Raw genomic sequence first — 7,277 nt, forward strand, 5'->3', positions numbered from 1 at the left:
AAGGCCCTAGCTTTAATCTCAGTGCCCGGAAAGGTGACAAGAAGTGCTCACCTATAATCCCAGAATTTGGGAGGTAGAGGCAGGAGGATTAGAAGGTTAAGGTCATGCTCAGCTACTCAACAACCCAGAAGACAATCTGGGCTACAGGAAACCTAAGACCTGGAAGGTGGGGGAGGGCACCAGAGCTTGGCACTACCCCAGTAAAGTCATTTCATGAACATGTGTCAGGAGCCACCAAAGACCAGTACCATTTTAAAAACAAGGAAAAGAATGGGGAAAAAATAAGGAAAAGAATGGCTAGAGAGATAGCTCAGTGGTTAAGAGCACTGGACTGCTCTTCCAGAGGTCCTGAGTTCAATTCCCAGCAATCACATGGTGGCCCATTAACTATCTATAATGGGATCCAATGCCCTCCTCTGGTGTGTCTAAGGAGAGCAACAGTGTACTCACATACATAAAATAAATCTTTTTTAAAAAATAAGCCTATATGATTTTCAAGTGTTTCACCACCCTCTGCCCTTAGATGAGGATGTTAAGATTTCAGCTATTGCTTTAACCCCATTCCTATCTGCTGCCCTTCTCCATGCCATCTGGTCATGAACCTACCCTCTGAAATTGTAAGCAAGTCCCTGGTGCTTCCTGTTTGTTTGTTTGCTTGCTTGCTTCCTCGGTCATGGTGTCTCTTCACAACAATAGAATAGTCACTGAAACACTAGATATGGCAGCCATGGATCCCATGATCAGTAATGGTTTAAGGAAACCTTCTCTTTTTGATGACCCAGTAAGGTATTTTTACAAGCATATGTCGGGAATGACTAATTGCCAGTTCCTACCTGTCCACTCTTTCAAGATCTTTTGATTCACCTGAAATAAAGTCGAGATAGGGGTGTGGAGAGTAATTTGAATGAGAATAGCCCCCAGAGGCTCCTATATCTGAATACCTAGTCACTAGTTTGTAGAACTGTTTGGGAAGGATCAGAAGGTGTGGCTTTGTTAGAAGAGGTGTGTCATTAAGAGTAGGCTATGAGGTTATGAAGCCAGTGCCAGGCCCAGTCCCCCCACCCTTTCTCTCTCTCTTTCCCTCCCCCTCCCTCCCTCCCTCTATCTCTCCCTCTCTCTCTCTCTTCCTGTTGCCTGTGGATCAGGATGCAAAGCTCCCAACTACTCCAGTGCTATGCCTGTCTGCTTCCTGCCATGATGATCATGCACCAAACCTATAAACAAGGCCCCAGTTAAATGTTTTACTTTACAAGAGCTGCCTTTGTTGCAGCGTCTCCTCACAGCAATAGGACAGTGCCTAAACCAAGTGAATAAAGAACTTTTGATACAAACATGAGGAACAGAGAGCAGATTTTTGGAACCTAAGTAAAAGCCTGAACTCCTCTTGGCTTTGTTTGTTGTAATCATCATGTAGACTTGTCTTGATTAGAACTCATTATGCAGTCTAGGCTGACTTGTCATGGAGATCTAGCCATTACCTTACTGTGCCCAATGAAGAAACCATTTAGGAAGTTTGATCTGTGAGGGAGGAGAGGCATACATGGCTGGTCTAGGGAGGGATGGGAGGGAGATGCATTTGGATTTGGACACAGCATCTGTGCTCTGGCATTTTTAAAGGCCTTCACCAGGATACAGCATCCAGAGGATGTTCCAACCCCTGGGAGGTTCCCCGAATCAGCATAAGGACCATTACAATTCTTCTTCAATAGGATGAATGATGCTCTGGCCTTGTGTTTGACCAGCAGTTCCAACAAGTGTCTAGCTGGGGTTGCGATCACAGAATGCGGCTTGATGGAGCATCTTAACCGCCAGAAATCCTTTCCCTGTTCTGAAGGCTCATGAGTTCAAGATCAAAGTGCTGGCTGGCAGATCCATTCCTGCTGAGGGCCCAGTATACCCATGACCTTCGAAGTGCCTAGGACTGAGGCATTCAAAGAGCTGTGTTATAGCAGAACATTCTAGTAAACCCAAGCTGGCCAAAGGGGACGGCCTCCGGAAATGAATGCTAACTTGGTAGAATTTCCTGCTTCTCCCATAACATATCTGAAAAATCCTACAGAGGGACAGAAAAGGGGAGTAAACCCTGCTCCTGGAAAAGCCAAACCTATTTCTAGAATTCTCTTTTTTGTTTCTTTTTCTTTCTTTTTAAGATTTATTTGGTATATGTATTCATTATATGTAGCTGTCTTCAGACACACCAGAAGAGGGCATCAGATCCCATTACAGATGGCTGTGAGCCACCATGTGGTTGCTGGGAATTGAGCTCAGGACCTCTGGAAAAACAGTCAGTGCTCTTAACCACTGAGCCATCTCTCCAGCCCTCTTTCTCATCTCTTAAACATGGATACTCCTCCTATCATTAATGTTTGTCCACAAGACATGATCCCATGATGCCGTTCTCCATGCTCCCTCTGAGAAGCCTACTCCTCCCTTGGCATATGTACTACTGTCAGAGAGAGAGGTGGGGGTGGGGGAAGGGAGGGAGAGAGTGAGAGTGTTGGCTATCTTACAATTTGTTCTGTAGACCAGGCTAGCCTTGATCTGACAGAGATCTACTTGTCTCTGCCTCCCAGGTGCTAGGATTAAAGGCATGGGCTATTAGTACACCTAACTCCAGAGAGACCAGCTTAATACTAGTATTAAGTCAGTATTACAACCTTTTCTTAATAAACCTAACTGTTTTGCTTTGGTTTGATTGGCTTGAAGACAAGGACTCAACAGCTTGCCAAAGACAGACATTAAAGGCATTATCATGCCCAAAGCAACTCTGTTTTAAATGGACTCATCTTCAAATTCTTCCCTTCAGGAAAGCTCAGGATCCAGCTTGTTCTGGGTAGAGTCTTTAAAAAGAACTCTGGGGCTGGAGAGATAGCTCAGTGGTTGAGAGCGCTGACTGCTCTTCCAGAGGTCCTGAGTTCAAATCCCAGCAACCACATGGTGGCTCACAACTATCTGTAATGGGATCTGATGCCCTCTTCTGGTGTGTCTGAAGAAAGCAACAGTGTACTCACATACATTAAATAAATAAATAAATCTTAAAAAAAAATAAAATAAAAAAATAAAACAACTCTGGCCCCAAAGAAGTGTCATGAGCTGCTTCTCCTGCTAACCAAACAAGCAGAAGAAGAAAAAAAAAACAACTCTCTCTTCCTCTTTTTTTTTTTTTTTTTTTTTTTTTCCATACAGGTGTTAATTACCACATGACTTCTACTCTTGGAGATCAGTTCTGATTTGATCTTCTTTCTCCCAAAGGGTCAACTCCTCACACCATCACACTTAGAGTTAGGCAAGGCTTCCCCACAGTGCTAACTTGCCAAACAAGCCATCTCACATTTAGAGAAGAGCCCTGTGGACTGACTGCCCTGGGAGAGCGCAAGTCTACCCTCCGATCAGGACCACGTGCTTCCCAGGGGACACCTTGCACATAGCTGACTCTCACAGGCTAAACTCTGTCCTGTCATACCCCCTGCCTCTGAAAACTCGCTTGTTGAGGTTCTAGCCTCCAGGACTGCAGCGCCCAACCTCAGTGAGGTCTTTGGGGTGACCCTACTGCAGTATGACTGGTGTCAAAAGCAGCAGCGACGGAGTCGCAGCTTACCCTTGTAGCCCACAGTGGTCTGAAGGATTCCCTTCATCTCCTAGAGCTCTCGAACTCACGAAACTAAATCTTTGGGTTTCTGTGCAGAAAGGAATTTCAAGATGAGAGTTGTGATTTATTACAAAGAGGTTTTTAACCTGGTGGAGATAGAACACGCCTTTAATCCCAGCGCTTGGAAGGCAGAGGCAGGAGGAATCTCTGACTTCATGGCCAGCCTAGGTTACAGAGTGAGAGGGAGTGAGGGAGGGAGAGGGAGGGGGAGAGAGGGAGGGAGAGATTTTAAGTTTAAGAGTTAAGAGAGCTCTTGCTCTTGTTCTCTCTTACTCTCTATTGCTCTTCCCCCTTGCCCCTCCTCTCCCCATCCCCCCCCCCACATGCTCATAGCTGGCCTCTACTTCTCTCCCCTTCTCTCTGACTCTACTACCTTAACTCCTCTCCCGTGACCTGAATAAACTCTATTCTGCACTATTTAAAAAAAAAAAAAAGAGTTAAGAAAGACATTCGGGGGCAAGTATGGACAAGAGCATATGTGGGCATCTCTAGCCTTCCCATCTTTACAATAACCCCATGTACCATAGTGGTAGGTTTTGAAGCTAGCATCTTCAAAAGGTTGCTATAGAGACCTGAAGGAGATGGCAGGGGGTTCCTAGGTGCACCTGACAAGATCACAGCTGATAAGTTAAAGCTCCGGATCTCGGCAGTACAGGAAGCTTGGGTATCTCTGATGTGAACAACAACCAAAAGTCTCACTTGACAGATTTCTAGAAAGTGTCCAGGGGAAGGATGGGACTCTACCCATCCATGGTCATATATAGCCAGGACGTAGGTCTGGTCCCTTGCTATTTAACATGAAGTCTCTCTCTACCCAAGGAATATTATTATCTTGGTGTTGGCAACTTTCACAGTGAATGCCACTGGTGCTGGGATTCTTGCTTCTCGGACTCCAAGATGAGGAGTTTCTTTTCCCACCCCATGTTCCTTTAGATCTTCCTATTCTAGCCCACCTCACTTATGCTCACCTGTGCTGTAACCACAGCACCAAGGAGGCCGAGGTAAGAGCAATCTTGAGTTTAAGGCTAGCCTAGGCTACACAGTGAGTAAAGTTATCTTGAGCCACACGAGGGAGCCCCTGTCTTGAATTAAAAGGTGAAAGGAGTGAGGAATAGGGAGCTGGCATGGTAGTATATACCTTTAATTCCAGGTTTTAGCCTGGTTGAGATAGAACACGCCTTTAATCCCAGTGTTCAAGAGGCAGAGGCAGGGGGATCTCTGTGAATTCAAGGCCAAGCTAGTCTACTGACTCTCTCTCTCTCTCTCTCTCTCTCTCTCTCTCTCTCTCTCTCTCGACCTCCAAGTCAAGGGACAGAGGCTGCAAGAGATTCTTTAGGAAGAAAGTGATCTGACCAACATGTTATTTTAGACCCCTGTTCTCCAGAAGTGTGAAGGGAACATCCCTATACATTAAGCCACCCAGCAAGCCGTGCATTGCTAGTCCCTGGTCAGCTGGTGCATCGTGAGTGTGATAGAGGAGGCCAGGCTGCTGGTGTGCGTGTGTGCGTGCGTGCGTGCGTGCGTGCATGTGTGTGTGTGTGTGTGTGTGTGTGTGTGTGTGTGTGTGTGTGACTTCTCATTCCACTCTGGCGTTCCAACTGGTAAGCATCAATAGCTGGTACACAGTGATGCAGGACATTGGCATCAAACCCTATAAGCTCAGCCAGCTCGGAATGGCTTCTCAGCCAGGGCGGTGGGGGGCGGGGGCTCCACACATATAATTCCAGCGCCCCAGAGTTCAAGCAGGAGGATTGGAAATTCAAGGCCAGACTGCAGAATAAACGATATGATAAATAACACAAAACCCACTCCTTTTGCTTTATGGATCTCTGCTGCTATTCTCCTCTTCCTCCACACGACCCTCCTTTTTGGAAACAGAGTCTCTGAAAACATGAGTTCAAATGATACATAATTTCTCCACTATGCAAAATATAAGGATGCAGTATAAATTCTATGAGGGGCTTTGAACCTAAAGGGAAAGAAAAGACAACTTACCAGAGAGATACTAAAGGAGGAAGATGAAGAGAATTAGTGAGTAGTGGTGATCGAAGGAGATCCCACCCACCTATGTTTTTTGTTTTTGTTTACAAAGAGCAGACAGATTCCTGAGTTTAAGGTCAGCCTGGGGCAGGGGGACTTTAGGTCCAGACTCAGGCCTGGTATTTCCACCCAGCTAATTTATAGTCTAGGCATAACAAAGGCAGACAGATCTCTGAATCTTTTTTTTCAATATTAAAAAGAAAATGTGTGCTTGCTTTCTCCTAAGAATTAAGGGTCTGGAGTCATGGAATGCTGAGTCGTAGGATAATCAAAAGGAATCCAGGAATAAATGACCGGATTGATGTGTAAAATAAAAGACTGGGCTTATGATCTGCACGAGGTGAGCTATCAGAGAATTTTTTTTTTTTTAGAATAGCAAGAAAGAATTGCTTGGAGAACTGTCTTGAGCAGAGTTGGGGTCAGGGGGAACAGAGAGAGTGGGAGAGACAGGGAGAGGGGGAGGGGAGGAGGAAGAAGGGAAGAGAAGGAGGAGAGGGGAGGGGAGGGGGAGGAGGGGAGATGGGAGGAGAGATGGAGGGAGAGAGAGAGAGGGAGGGAGGGAGGGAGAGAGAGAGAGGGAGGGAGGGAGGGAGAGAGAGAGGGAGGGAGGGAGGGAGGGAGCACAATCTGGACAGCTGTCTCAATAGGTCACCAGCTTGGACCCACGATTTGACTTTAGGTCCTTTGTTTCAAAGCTCTCAAATGCTTGTTCTCTCAGAACTCCTCTCCCAGCTGAGGCTGGTCCTTGGCACAAGGCCACTAGCTCCCTCCCTGTGGAGTGGACTTTGTTTCCTTTGGCTGGGAAGTGGCTGCTTTGAACTCCCAATCCTCTGGTGGCCTCTTCGTGAGAGCAAGCATTTTATAGCACACACCTACCACATGGAGCTTAAATGCTCTTTGGACTAGCCCTTCCTGGATGCTAGACTTGGCTTCCAGATCTTCCGCTTGGAGGTTGATAATTCAAGTCACAAACATAGCCGTCTTGAAGCCCACCTTGCTTTGTGTGTGTGTGTGTGTGTGTGTGTTTGTGTGTGTGTGTGTGTGTGTGTGTGTCAATGGTGCGCCCTAGTGAGAGATATTCAGGCCATAATGGGACACATTCCACCTGAGATGGCTCTGGTCCATCTGCAGACCTCTGTCCTCCGAGATCTCTGTTCGCTTGGCCCCTCATTCAGAGATATAGCCCAGAGCTGAGCAGCTGTTCCTGGCCACACAGCCAGATGTGACACTTATCCTTAATGACACTCTCCTTAAGAAAGGGCATGGCGATGCTTCTTGTAATCCAAGCACTAGAGAAGCAGAGACAGACTAGATTACTATGAGATCCAAGGCAGCCAAGACGTGAACACGTTCATGGTGGTACACGTCTTTGACATTTACAAAACAAAGGCAGAAAGACCACTGGGATTTCTAGACCAGCTTGGTCTAATGGCAAAATCCTATGTCAAAAAATTAGAGGTGGGCTGGAGAGATGGCTCAGTGGTTAGGAGCTCTGACCGGTCTTCCAGAGGTCCTGAGTTCAATTCCCAGCAACCACATGGTGACTCACAGCCATCAGTAATGGGATGTGGGGCCGTTTTCTGAAATG

Source organism: Micromys minutus (genome assembly GCF_963924665.1).
Source record: "Micromys minutus genome assembly, chromosome: 25".
In the NCBI taxonomy this organism is placed as follows: Eukaryota; Metazoa; Chordata; class Mammalia; order Rodentia; family Muridae; genus Micromys; species Micromys minutus.